The following is a 15,334-nucleotide window of genomic DNA, read 5'->3' as shown; positions in this document are numbered from 1 at the left end:
TATTCATGATTTTTATGCGTGTATTTTGTTTAGGTTTTAAATATCGGGTGACAGGAAACGTTCCGAGACCACTCAAACCGTATTTATGTTTCTCTAAATATAAAATAAAGATTTGCTTATCTATTTGTTCAATTTTTATAATCTAAATATATAATTTAATAAGTATGTGCCACGACGATTTATTATCTAAATTATTGACCAAATTTTGATAAAATGCAATACGTATCAATATATAAATTTCAAATGGAGTTTAAATGCGCGTGTATTTATGTATCTCAAGTTCACTAATCAATTAACAAGTGGAGGCACCTGAGCCACCTGAGGATATAACATCCTATTTGGTAGTGTTTTTTGTCTGATAGTGATTATATGATGGTAGATATTTTCATTGATATAGATTTTAAGGTGGTAGGATATTTTATTGGAGTGGGAATTTTCTAGGTAGATATGATCCGGCTGACTTCAATTGGGTAGAGTTTTATTTTTGGTAGGGTCGCTTATGGCTGAATCGCATACCTGCCCCTTCTACTCAATGCGTCAATATCCTATTTGACATGGACATATCATATTATTGGCAGGTATACGACTCAGTCATAAGCGACCCTATCAAAAATAAAACTTTACCCAATCGAAGTCAGCCGCATCATACCGACCTAGAAATTTCCCGCTCCAATAAAATATCCTACCATCTCAAAATCTTTACCAATGGAAAAATCTACCATGATATAATCACTACCGGAGAAAAACACCACCAAAGTTGCATTTATGAGTAAACTCTACCGTTGGGAATCCCTACCATCAAAATTAGAATGTATATTTTACAGACAATAAATTTATTCGTGATTAATTGGGAATTATTCGGGAAAATTTAGGAATATGACTGTATTAAATAGGACCAATTAATTAATGAGTAATTAGAATTTGGGATTTTAAAACTAAAACAATCCATAACTTTCATCCCAAATAGTTTACTATTAGCTAACGAAAAAGTCGTGTTAATTAGATTTCCTGAAATACGGATTAAACGCTCAAACATCAATCAATAATTACCCATCAATTAATTAGTGATGAATAATAAAATTATATTCCTAAATCTTCCCAAATGATTCTCAATTAATTAAAAATAAATTTATTGTCTGTAAAATATGCATTCTAAAGTTGATGGTAGAGATTTCAAATGGCTAAAGTTTATTCATAAATGCAGCTTGGCAGTGTTTTTTTTCTGGTAGTATAATTATATTATGGTAGATATTTTCATTGGTAGAGATTTTGAGATGATAGATTTTTTTATTGGAGCGAGAATTTTCTAGGTAGGTATAGTGCGGCTGTTTTTAATTGGGTAGAGTTTTATTTTTGGTAGGGTAGAAGCTTATGGTTGAGTCGTATACGTATACCTGTCCATATTATTTAAAACAATATTGACAATATATCCTGGAAATATTTTCAAAATAGTTTGGTGTTAATAAAGTATACAATTTATTTTGTACACGATAATTTTTTTTTAATAACTTTTAGAAATGGCAATAGTCCGATGTAAATGATTAATGGTGGGCAGTACTAACCGAATTTTCAAATTTTGCTTTTCTAATTACGTTTTGAATAATTACGTCACTCGAATGGTGAAAACCTTCCAAAAAAGTTTGTCTCACAGATTTTTTCGGAAGCTATAAAAATTTATATAATAACAATTGATCAATAAATTCAAAGAAAAATAAAATTCAAAAATTCGTTTAGTACGGCCAGGCCTTAAGTTGGATACGACATACCCGTGAAAAATGGATCATACATGGCCATATATAGAAACGTATGACTATTAGGGTGTGTCAAAAAAAAGTCATTTTTTTTTTCGAGTCTCATAGTCTCAAAAGTTTCTTTGAAACTTAAAAAAATCCTCCTAAATAATCAGCTTGATATCTCACAAATTGAGCTGGCGGTTTACAAGTTCATTTTCCCATTTAAAATACGTGTAATAAATTTTTTTTTAGTTTTTCGAGGAAAAATCAAAGAAAAAATTTTTTTTCTGGACAGTAGTGGATATAATCTAGATAGCACACAGTATTGTCTGAAATTTTCCTTTTACAGAAAGAACTCAGCACTATCCCACAGTGTTGGCATTATACTATATTGTTTTTTCCGTGTATGATATACATTTCTTAAAATGGAAATCTGTTAAACTATATTGAAAATAATTTCAACCATATATTTACCCGTAAAAATGAAACATATATGGCCATGCATGGCCATATATAGTTCATACATGGGCATATCTGGCCATATATAGACATACAGATTTTTTATATAAAAAATTTGAGCTGACTATTACAATTACTTATTAACAGGATGTTGTAGTGTAAAAAATCGGTCTATCGGTTGACCCTGCGGGCCAGCCCCAAAACTTCCCGCATATTTCGAGCTCCTTGAGCTCGAAAAATTGTTGTAGGTACATTTTCAAGCTCTTCGAGCTCGAAAATACTTTTGTATCCTTTTGTTTTCGAGAAAAAAACGGTTTTTACGATTTTTTCTCAAACGATATCTCCCGAACAAATAAACCGATAAAGACGGTTAAGGTGGCAATCGACGCGTTTTATTGAGTTCTACAACTGAATAGATTTTGAAATTGATTTATTGAGTCGTTTTTGAAAAATTTCGAGAATACTAAAAATTTTTTTTTCTAATTCTTTCGACAACGGCTTCTCCTGAACAAATTAACCGATTTTGATGTTTGAGGTGGCATTCGACGCGGCTTATGAAGCGTCAGAGCCCAGTTGAGTTTGAAATCAATCTATTGAGCACATAAAAAGTCATTCGAAAAAAACATTTTTGAAAAAAGTTTATTTTTGGAATATCTCTGAACGAGCCCTACCGATCAAACTCAATTTTTTTCAGCTTTCAGATATTGACAAGCCGCGTCGAATGACACCTTAAAATCAAAATCGGTTCATTTGTTCAAAAGTTATAGATATTTACATACATACATACGTACGTACATACATACATACATACATACATACATACACTCGGACATCATTGTGAAATTAGTCAGGATAGCTTCCTAGAATCTCAAAACGTCAAGATCTCTTAGAAATTCGATTTTCGAAAATCGGACTGAAACCAATAACTTCCTGAATTTTTGAAATTTGCAATTTTCTTGGCGGGAAGGTAAAAGAATAGAAAATTTTTTTCGATATCAATAAAAACATATTGATGATTATATTTTGCTTTTTCGAAAGTGATTACATTCTTTCAATCTTACGTAACATAACTAAACTTCGTTGTAACTGTCGGTTGCATAGCCTAGTGTAGTTTCAGCGTAAGCATCCCCGGCGACGGATGCTTTTTTCAAAACACTAAGAAATATTCAATCTTTAATCATAGTAAATGCAGACATAAATTATTAAAAGTATTATAAAAGTGAACTCCAAGTGCTCACAACTAGTTTGTGTATCTTATTTTCTCACAATAAGTATATAGCAAACGTAAATCAAAGTGAATCCACCAAATATAGGTGAGTTTTCGCCTCTCACCGCAAAAAAATGGCGTCACATCAACTTAAAAGACGACTGAGCCCCACTAATGATACCATCAATAAGCGCTACGAAAGTAACATTCCCAAAGATAACACCAACATCAAAAACTCCCAGCAGTGGAATAAAATATTTGAAGAATTATTTGCTAAGAGTGAATTGAAACAGCTCGGAATCCAAATCAATTAATCATCAGCTAAACCTAACATCACCAACAGCAAACGCATTGGTTCAAACCCAGGACTTCCTCCAAAGGATGACGATAACTGGCATGAACCAAGAAAAACGGTCAAAATCCGCAACAGTAATGGCAATAAGGTAAATTTGACATTATCTATTTCTTACAACTCACTAAGCGACAGCATCAGCTCCCAAAATATGGATATGTGGCGGCATTGGCACCTCGGTCACGCCTCTTCTGGACTCGTCTCTCAACCAAGCGCTCGAAGCGCCGACCACAGGTCGGAACATAAAACACTTTTACGCACACACTCATACACACAAACACAAACAGAAACAGTTACACAAATACATACACTTGGACCCCACTGCTATGGCGGCCAAGCTAATTTGATTATTATTATTATATTGCCAGCGACAAGACTGACTAATTGTAGTGCGCAAATTATTGTTAATTATTCATACCGTTGATTTAATAAATACAGTTTATTTAAATATAAAAACCACGTGATCATTATTTATAATTTTAAGGTAGATTAGTTCTACAATTGGTGACCCCGACGTGATCACAAGTGGCGAATATTTTTTATAAAAATACTAAATATTGACGGTGAAAAACGACGCCATACCGGCAGCCATTTTTTTTTTTCAAAAGATTTTTGGCGCGCTTCTTTCTCCAGTAACATCTCCATGGTGTTCACCAGATCTCCTACCAAAACACATCCAGGGGCTGGCATGAACAACGAAGATTCAAATAAAAGTTTGATTGACATGGATGATTTTCCACGTAAGGATGATGCTTCAGAGAATGAAACGAACGTTCACGGCAGGACTTCGAACAACGACAACAACAACAATAATCACGGAAGACTCCAGGGCAACAACGGTCTGCCAGCACTCCAAGGATACTTAGGTGACAATATCCATGCTAATCTTAATATTCCTCCTGGACATGTATACGCTGTTAATCTAAATTTGCCGCAGTTCACCACTGCAGAGCCTGAGATGTGGTTTGTAGTTGCGGAAGCGGATTTTTTGGCAAACCGTATTACTAGTGATAAACGAAAATACAGTCAGATCCTGAAATCATTACCAACCAAGGTTACCAAGCAACTCTGGTACATCATCGGTCATCCACCAGCACAAAACAAATATGATTCTTTGAAGGCTGCGATTCTGAAGTGTTTCTCTGACACTCGACAAGTGAAACTCCGCAAACTTCTCAAAGATCTGTGACTGGATGATAAAAAACCTTCACAACTCCTGAGAGAGATGCGTGAGCTGGCTCAGGACACAATTGCCGATGAAGTTCTACATGAGCTCTGGATTGCTCAACTTCCAGCCCAGGTACGTCCTTACTTACTAATGTCACCTGACTTGAACAACTTAACTGCTTTAGCCGAGCTTGCAGATCAATTCGTGCAAAACGCCCCCAACAACTCGATTTTCGCAGTCAACAACTGCCTTGTTCCTCAAACGCACTCTGGAAGCAAAATTGAACGTGCATTATTTGAAGTGCAACTCACACTCAAGACTCTACAGCAAGAAGTCGGCAATATACAAACCTAGCTTCAACAACTGCAACAACTACAGCAGAGCTCATACCTGTCTCAACAGCAATTTTCCCAGATGTCCCAGCAGGCAATTCATACTCAGCATGTCCCTCGACAACAGCAAAATTCTCAAAGCCAGCACACCAGAAACAGATCAGCAACTCCTAACCGCAACGGTTATTGTTATTACTACAACAAGTGGGGCAATGATGGTCGTCGCTGCACGAAACCTTGCTAATTTTCTCCACTTCCCACTGATAGTCAGGGAAACTAACTCCGCTGTCACTGCTAGGGGAAGTCCATGACAGCACGAGCAAAATTCTTGCTCAAGAACTCCGACTGCATATTTATGACTTTTCAACTCATCAAAACTTCCTAATTGACTCAGGATCCGTAGTGTCAATCATACCAGCTCAAATTTTCAACAAGAAACTCGAACCTGATCCTCTCAAACTCTACGCCGCTAATGCCTCAGCCATCAGTACTTATGGCAGCAAAATTGTCCATGTAGATCTGAACCTACGAAGAGATTTTGCTTGGTCCTTTATCATCGCAGATGTGCAAGTCCTCATAATCGGTGCTGATTTCCTCACTCACTTCAATCTCCTCATCGATCTCAAGAATCAACGTCTCATTGATCCGCTCATTTCGCTATCTACCAAGGGAGAAACTTTACGAACTCGAACCTACAATATTTCGACTATTGATTCAACTCTGCCACCACCATACGCAGACTTGCTCAATGTTTTCATCGAAATAACTAAACCTATTACCAAGCCAAGCTTCTCCAACATGGAACATGCTCATCGGATCATCACCAAAGGCTCACCAGTCTCATCACGTCCATACAAACTCGCCGGTGAAAAAGCTGTGTCTGCGAAGAGACAAATCTCCGAAATGCTTAACAACGGAATTATCCGACCTCCAAGTAGCTCCTATGCCAGCCCCATACACATGGTCCGGAAGAAGAATAACGACTGGAGACTCTGCGGCGATTATCGTCATCTCAACGCGAGAACCGAACCTGACATGTACTCGCCACCGTGGATACAAGAGCTTTTCTGGCGCTTACATGGTGCTCGCATTTTTTCCAAGCTCGACTTAAACAGAGCGTATCAACAACGACCTGTTCATGAAGATGACATCCACAAAACTGCAATCATCACACCCTGGGGATTGTATGAGTACTTATTCATGCCATTCGGGCTAAGAAATGCGACACAAACTTTCCAAAGATTCATGGACATGATATTCAGAGATCTTGACTTCGTCTTTGCGTACATTGATGACATCCTCATAATGTCCAAAGATGAAGAAAAACACCTAAAACACCTCAAAATTGTCTTCGAACGTCTCCAATGCTACTCAATTAGTCTCAACATCAGCAAATGTGTCTTCGGCCAAACGGAAATCAACTTTTTAGGTTATCACATAACCGCGGAGGGTTATTTTCCCATCACAGAACGAGTTGAGGCCATTATCAACTACACTAAACCTAACACCGTCGAAGAAATTAGACGTTTTCTGGGAGTAATTAATTATTACAGAACTTGTATACCGCAAGCAGCACATTCTCAACTTCCACTTTACAGTTTCATCAAACACTCCATCAAAAAAGACAAAACTCTAATCTCCTGGACTGCTGAGACTGAGAAAGCATTTGAAGAATGCAAAAGCAAGCTAGCCGACATCACTCTCCTTGCCTATCCATCTCCAGATGCACCAATGACACTCACCACTGCTGCTTCATCCACTGCAATTGGAGGCCAGCTTCAACAGCGTGTCAACGACGTCTGTCAACCACTAGGTTTCTTTAGCAGGAAACTCAGTCCCACGGAGTAGCACTACAGTACTTACGACCGTGAGTTATTAGCCATTTTCTCATCTATTAAATTCTTTCAGCACCTCCTGGACTGCAGAAACTTCGTCATTCACACTGACCACAAGCCACTAGTTTACGCGTTCAATCAAAAGCTAAACAAGGCTTCTGATCGTCAACTTCGGCAGCTGGACTTCATCTCCACCTTCTTCACAGACATTAGGTACGTTAAAGGAAATGACAACTGTTACGTCCCGATGGTAATTGGGACAATGGGGAAAAGAGATTTTATATTTTAGGAATCTACAGATTCCTAGGAATGATCCCTGATCTCGAAAAATAATTTAAAAATTTTATTTCTACTTACGTTGGTGGGAAAAGGGGACCGATTTTTAAAAAGGGTACCTGTTCCTTTACAAATTATTCCAAGACTATGAGTTCTATGTGGTCGTCAGGAATCCCCCGTGTACGGCTCCAAATGGGAAGGTCCGGACAGGAATTTATCAGCATAAAAATGGAACCTTGGATCCGCGTCGCTGATGTAAATGAGAGGTATGGGCCTCTCGACCTCAGTGATCGGGATCAGTTTATATTTGAGTTTCTTAACCCTAAAGTTTTTTTGGAAGGATAGTGACTTTCCTTACGAAGGGCAAATTAGGTCTGATTACTGGTTGGTGGTAACGTTCACCAGAACACAATTTGTCATAATCCGTACAGGAGTCACAATCACAATATTTAGGTTTTGGATCAGAGCCCCTAGGCCGGCGTACTTTCGGCGCCATTGACTCTGTTCGAAAACATTTTTATAACGATATTTGTCTCGAAAGACGCTCTCAGAAATAATAATAGTAATTAGAAGAGAAAGATAAAGTAATCAGTTTGCTCCTGACTTAGGAATGCAGAATTCACTTGCTGACTCGCAATTAGATGTTTTACTTGATTTGAGTGATTGGGATTCTTCTTATTTATTGTATTATTTGACTAGCATTAAATTGATAGAAAGGAAATAATGAATTGATAGGAAATTTTAATACACTCAGTGAATCAACGAATGGATCATTGACCAACCTGGGTCGATCTCTCAGTTGCTATCACTCATCATTGTGTATTTTTTTTGGAAAGTTTGAGATAGCTATTTTCCTTGATAATAGGGAAGTATGGATGGCAAAAAAAAAGGTTTGGGTGTTAGGAACGGGTTCATTGAGTTGAGTAGATTTTACTAAAAATAATAAAACAAATTTTCGTGGAGGTAAATTGAATTTAAATTATACAAAAACCTAAGTGGAAAATCTTTGTTCTATTAAGATTCTAATTTACTGAGTCAGGCAGTGAATCGCTGATTTCCAGTAGGATTTGAGAACAATAATTTTCCAACCATAGACTGAATGATAAGTCTTCCAAAAAAGGGTAAAATCAACCTTTTATGAAATCTCACAAAGCATGTCAATGGTAATTGAAAAAGTTATTGTTAAACCTTGCAAACGAACTACGATTGAAACATCAAAATGATTTTAAAATTTATATAATGGATAAGAATTAAATTATGAATATATTCCTGTCTTATTTAAATCGAACCTTTGAAGAAAATTCAAAAGTAAAAACAAATTTTGTTTAATGTATCTTCGATTGATTCGAATAAATGAAAAATTTATTTATTAATAGGTTGTAAAAAATAAAATTGAATAGAATTAGGAAAACAATTTTTAGAATAAAAATTGCAGTAAAACAAAATTTTATATCATAAATTTTTCTTGTAAAATGAATTGAATTATAAAGAAAGACCAAATATTAGTTTATTGAAATATTTAGATAATCCAAAAATAATAATTATAAAACTCTTTCATATAAAACAAAGTTCTATATGGAAGGTTGATTATGTATGAAAAATAAATTCCTTTGATGTAAAGAGTAATCGTTAATTTCTGCTTTGATGATTCTAAGTTAAATGTGTATCATGATTTTTCTCTCCATCTAATAACCTTTGATTCTGTCCGTCAGATAACTCAACTAGGTTGAGTTAATTAACGAAACCTCAAATGTTATTAGATTCTATTATTTAAAATTAATGCTAGTTCTATTTGTTTGTGTAAATAGTTATTGTTTGTGTGGAAGGTTTGTTAAAAGAAATTGACATGCAATGTCTGTTTACTAAATTTATTTGTAAAATTATTTCATGTTTTTAGGAAAAACAATTGTTCACAAATTATTCACAAATTCTGTATTAGATAAAGGGAAAGAGAGCATACTTTCGTAAACCAAATAAAATCGTTACCTGTTATTGTGGGAAAAAACTGAAAAAGAAATTCTAAATTTTAAATTTCACACACTTGTTTTAAATTCACCAAATTTTATAGATCTTCCGCGAGTAATACTTTAATTTATTTGTTTTAATTGCCCATATAACACAAGTAAAGAAAAATCATTGCACTCTTTTTGTGTTTTAACGAAGGGAATAAAAATGAATTTTAGTTAACCGATTTTGTTGAATTTTATCGATTGCTATTAGATGTATCCTTGAGATGATCTGTTTAACTTTGTTACATTTAGAAATCCGTGAATAAAATTTAATGTATTAAAATCCGTGAAAAAAAATGAAATCCTTGAAATCCGTAGATGAGAATGAAAATCCTCAAAGTAAAATTAAAATCCTGGATGAGAATGAAAATCCTCGAAGTAAAAATTGAAATCCGTGACTGAGAATGAAAATCCTCGTATAAAAATTGAAATCCGTGAATGAGAATGGAAAATTCTCGTATAAAAGTGGAATCACACGAAACTGTACTTGTAAGAAAAAAAAAAACTCAAAACGGGGTCACACCCGGCAGTAACGAAGCGTAAAAACGAACTGATTAATCAGCGGCTTCAGTGACTTTTATTTACATTGTAACATTAGATGGACCCACATGGTAGGGGCTATGAGAAAAAACGCAGAAACACTCTCCCATAGTTATTGTTTTAATCATCAAAATTTTATCGATGATCCAGCTCTTCCGGCGTTATCGGAGATGAAATACCGGGAATCTTTATTTATTTAAATAAATACGATATGCTTTATAAGCAATCATATTTATTTAAACAAATCTGAGATGCTGTCGTCATCTGATAAATTTATTAACGAATAAATTATTTAAAATTATAGATACTTTTTAAATATTACAAAGCCAAAATATAATAGATACTAGGTAATAATCAAATTTACTATTTTGGTAATTTTGTTTTTGAATTTAAGGGTTTTACAGCCCTCTGGACTGTCTTTTCTCGATTTTTAGTATCAGGATAGCAGCAAGAGTAAGTTGGTCGCTTACTCTGGCTGCGGGCGTTTCTTTTCTTTATTCTTGGGCCCTGCTTTTATTGTTTTACTCCGCCCGGTACTCAGGTTACCGCGTGGTATTCCTGACGCCCACTCATGTTTTGTCTCACCTACTCATATGCTCTCTTTCGTACAAAGATGGTGTATTAAAAATTAATTAAATTATGTTTATGCATCCTGCATCTAAATGTTTTATGTATGTATGTCATACATGCACTATTTATGTATTAAATATATATATAAAAAAAATATATTTATAAATTTAATTGTATATAAAAAAGAATGTTTGTATGTTTTCAGTCATGCTAAGTTTAGTGTATGTTATACATGCACATATTATTTCTTAAATTTAGTATCTGTGTTTAAATTAATTTATTGTAAATAATTATTTTTGGGATCTAATATTTAAATCACATTTATACCTACACATATACTTCCATATGTGCATGTACACAATATTGTGATATGTATGTATACACACATGAATCATTTGTATACATGCAGCTACAAATATTTGCCTTATTCTTATTTATTTCTTGGTAGAAGATTCCTTTATTCCTATGTGTACTGCATTTTCTTAATAATAAAAGTTATATATGAATATATATATATATATATATATATATATATATATATATATATATATATATATATATATATATATATATATATATATATATATATGTATATATATATATATATATATATATATGTATCTCTTATGTACAAATATATATATATATATATATCTATATATATATATATATCTCTTATGTACAAATATATATATATATATATATATATATGTGTACACTCTTCGAATCATATAAATATACATAGTTATCAGGTTAAATTTACATTTTTCTTGAAAGTATAAATTCTATGAAAGTATCATACGGGAATAGTCCATATGAGTTGTTCATGCTGGGCATTTCCCAGAGTAATAATGATATTTTTGGATAGGTGCATTATGGTAAAGTGTTGAAGGGTGACGAGGACGTAACACAACATCGTGGCGGATGCTCTCTCTCGCATCTACACCATCAAGATGCCCACTGAAAACATTCGGGATGAACAGGTCAACGACGCTGTTTTACCACACCTCATACAGGGGATCACTTCTCTTCAACTCCAAGAATTGGAGGTTGAACCAGGCATTTACATTTTCTGCGACATCACCAGGGGTACGGTCAAGCCGTACATACCAGTCAACCTGAGAAAAACCGCTTTCAACATTATTCATAACCCCGCTCATCCGAGTGGCAGAAACACGTCGAAACTCCTCGGAGAAAAGTTTGTCCGGCCCGGAATTCGCAAGGACGCAGCCCAATGGTCCCGTAAATGTCTTGCCTGCCAGCAGTCCAAGGTTCACCGTCATACCAAACTCCAACCTAATCATATAACAGTTCTTGACTCCAGGTTCAATCACGTACATTTGGATATCATTCATCTACCTAATGTTCGTGGTTATCAGTACTGTTTAACCATGATCGACCGTTTCTCCAGGTGGCCTGAAGCAGCTCCTCTGCAAAACATGGCTGCAGATACTGTTGCAAACGAATTTTTTAATCACTGGATCTCTCGCTTTGGCTCACGGATCACCATCACCTCAGATCAAGGTACACAATTCGAGTCCTCTCTGTTCCAGGCTCTTACTCATCTTGTGGGCACGCAAAAAATTCGAACCACAGCATACCATCCGCAGTCCAACGGGATCGGTGAACGCATGCACAGGACGTTGAAGGCAGCGCTAATGTGTTCACCAAAACCCTAGCTCGACATATTACCTACGGTACTACTTGGCCTAAGAACATCGCTCAAAAAAGATCTCAAAGCCAGTCCTGCTGAAATATTATATGGTACGTGCTTACGAATTCCCGGAGAATTTTTTTTTTCAGCAGATCTTTCATCGGACCCTAAGATTTTCCTCGAAAAACATCGCGAATATATGCGCGGCATTCGTCCAACTCAGACGGCACATCACACTAAGGCCAGAGTTTTTATTCTCAAGGATTTAAGTACATGTTCACACGTCTGGTTACGTAGTGATCATGTCAAGGCTCCGCTCGAACCACCTTACCAAGGCCCTTATCCTGTCGTCAACCGAGTTTCTGATCGTCTCTTCAACATAAACATCGACGGCGAAGAAAAAATGGTTTCTGTCGACCGACTCAAGCCCTGCTACATCAGCAAAAACGACGAACTCGCCCAGGATGACACCTCGTCAGCCACACAACAGATGCAACCACATCATTGGGGTTCTTCCTTGGATCCACTTAAACGCACTTACGCCCGTACCGTGACTTTCAAACAACCCGCTAAAAGTCACTTAGAGGGGAGTAGTTGTGGCGGCATTGGCACCTCGGTCACGCCTCTTCTGGACTCGTCTCTCAACCAAGCGCTCGAAGCACCGACCACAGGTCGGAACATAAAACACTTTTACGCACACACTTATACACACAAACACAAACAGAAACAGTTACACAAATACATACACTTGGACTTCACTGCTATGGCGGCCAAGCTAATTTGATTATTATTATTATATTGCCAGCGACAAGACTGACTAATTGTAGTGCGCAAATTATTGTTAATTATTCATACCGTTGATTTAATAAATACAGTTTATTTAAATATAAAAACCACGTGATCATTATTTATAATTTTAAGGTAGATTAGTTCTACAGATACAGGCGCGGTAGTGACACCTACCGGCCCTAGCCAGACTCAACAAGTCAATCATACCCCAACAGCGGATAATACAGAAGATCCTCTAACTACTGAAGGTAAACCACAACCAATTTTTACTACCAACACCAACATATGGCAGACCTCATGAAACTTCTTACAGAGGGCGGGCTACAAAGCGGTGAATTCTACATCAAACAAGTGGACAACGAAGACCACAATATCTCTCCAACTTCAATCGACGCATATGATAAAATCAAAAAAATTCTAGAAGACAACAAAATACCACATTATACTTACACACCCAAACACAAAAAGCCATTCACAGTATTCCTCAAAGAGCTAAGAGGCAACATAGCAACCGGAGAGTCAGTAAGAAAGGAACTAACCTCCAAAAAGTTATAAAATCTAGTAATTGAAAAAGTCCAGAAGAACCACTTTAGCAAGACCAACCCCACGTGGTATAACTTTATCATACAACTCAAACCAGGAAGCAAAACTAATGAACTTTTCAGAATAAAAGGCCTCCAACACCAGCCAGTCTACTGGGCAGTGAAAAAAAGTTCACCAATAACACAATGCAAAAACTGTCAGAGGTTTGATCATTCAAGCTACAACTGCTGGCTTCCCTACAGATGCGTCAAGTGCAGCAACACTCACGATTATGGTAAGTGCACATTCACCGATCCAGACAATAAAGGAAAACTCAAGTGCGCAAATTGTGAATCAACGGAACATCCAGTGAACTATAAAGGATGTCCGTTCTTCAAATTTGTTGCTAGTGCAAAGAAAAATGCAAACGCCCAAAAAATAGCAGGGGAAAATGAAAAAATACAAAAAATAAGCAAAACCATAAACCGACATATCTCCTACGCTTCTGCCACGGATAATCAAAACAGTTACAATCCTGTTACAACAACATCAACCATACCACATCCACCAAACCATACCGCTTACGCGATTTTATTCAACAACGCTATTAACAACCACTATTTACCAGAGGCCTGAAACGTGCGAAAGTCCTCCCTTTATTAAAAAAAAACAAAGATCCTACCAACCCAGCAAGCTACAGGCCCATAAGTCTGATCCCGAGTATAAGTAAGGCATATGAAATAATTATCAACAAAAAAATCGTCAGGCATTGCGACACCAACAACATCATTCTCAACAATCAGTTCGGTTTCAGATTCCGCCACTCAACAACGCATGCGATTCACAAACTCTTGGCTGACATAAACGATATAACAGGGATAATCTAAAATAAATTGATTTTATTTGTAAATTAATATTTGAATTTGAGTTTGATTCGACTGCGCTCTCGGCCCACGCATCTCCGTTGTCCCCACGCCGTCGATGATCGATAACCTGGGACTCTACTAATTTATCGATGCATTTGGCCGTGCGACGAATGGGTGCTTTACGAGGGCCCCGAGTCCCGCCATTTCTAGAAATTTAAATTTGGAGGAATTTGGATGGTACGAGCCTGACATGGGACTGAGAGTGGGGAGCTGCTGGCTTCGCGGCGCACCGAGAAGCACTCGAGCGTCATTCACTGCCCAGAGCTACTGAAGCCCAGTCGCTGCTGAAATTAGCTACCCTAGATAGAAGTAATTTTTAATCATTAACAAAGTCTGGTGAGTCTCACGACCCCATAAAATTAAAAAAAAATCCAAACTTCAAGGGAGCTACTGAGAAATTTAGTAAAAAAAATTATATACGGTGAGTTGAATAAACCCCGTACTCGGGTACACCTAAAAAAAAGAAAAACCGGTGCGTCTAAGTTTGACCCCGGACGCCATTTTAAGGCTTTTGTTTAATTACGCTAATTTTTGGCAACCGCGTAATTACTAAAATTATTTTATTTTATAATCGGCAGCCAAAAAAATACCAGCGTCAAGAACCAGAGCGGCGGACTTTCCACCACATGGCGTCTCTACATCCTCAGGCAACAACCTCGGTAAATTTATGAAGAATATTTTAAAAGAATAATTTTCTTAAAAACTTATAATTATTAATATTAAATTTGGAAAGATTATTGGTAAATTGATGAGCTAAAGTTTATCGGTATCGTGGCGTGGGTTCGAAAGCGTTCGGTCGCCATTTTTTATCAAGTGTCTGGGTTTGTCGTTATTAGGTAGCGTCGTAATCAAATTTTTTTCAGTTGAGTCTAGCGACCACGGATTAAATATTTGATAATTAACATATAAATTTAGCAAACTCTAGTTGGCATTTTTCTGGAGGTACTGAGTCCCAAAGACCG

The sequence above is a fragment of the Microplitis demolitor genome, chromosome 1, assembly GCF_026212275.2.
Source record: "Microplitis demolitor isolate Queensland-Clemson2020A chromosome 1, iyMicDemo2.1a, whole genome shotgun sequence".
NCBI classification, from domain to species: Eukaryota; Metazoa; Arthropoda; class Insecta; order Hymenoptera; family Braconidae; genus Microplitis; species Microplitis demolitor.
Note: the sequence above shows the minus strand (reverse complement) of the source record.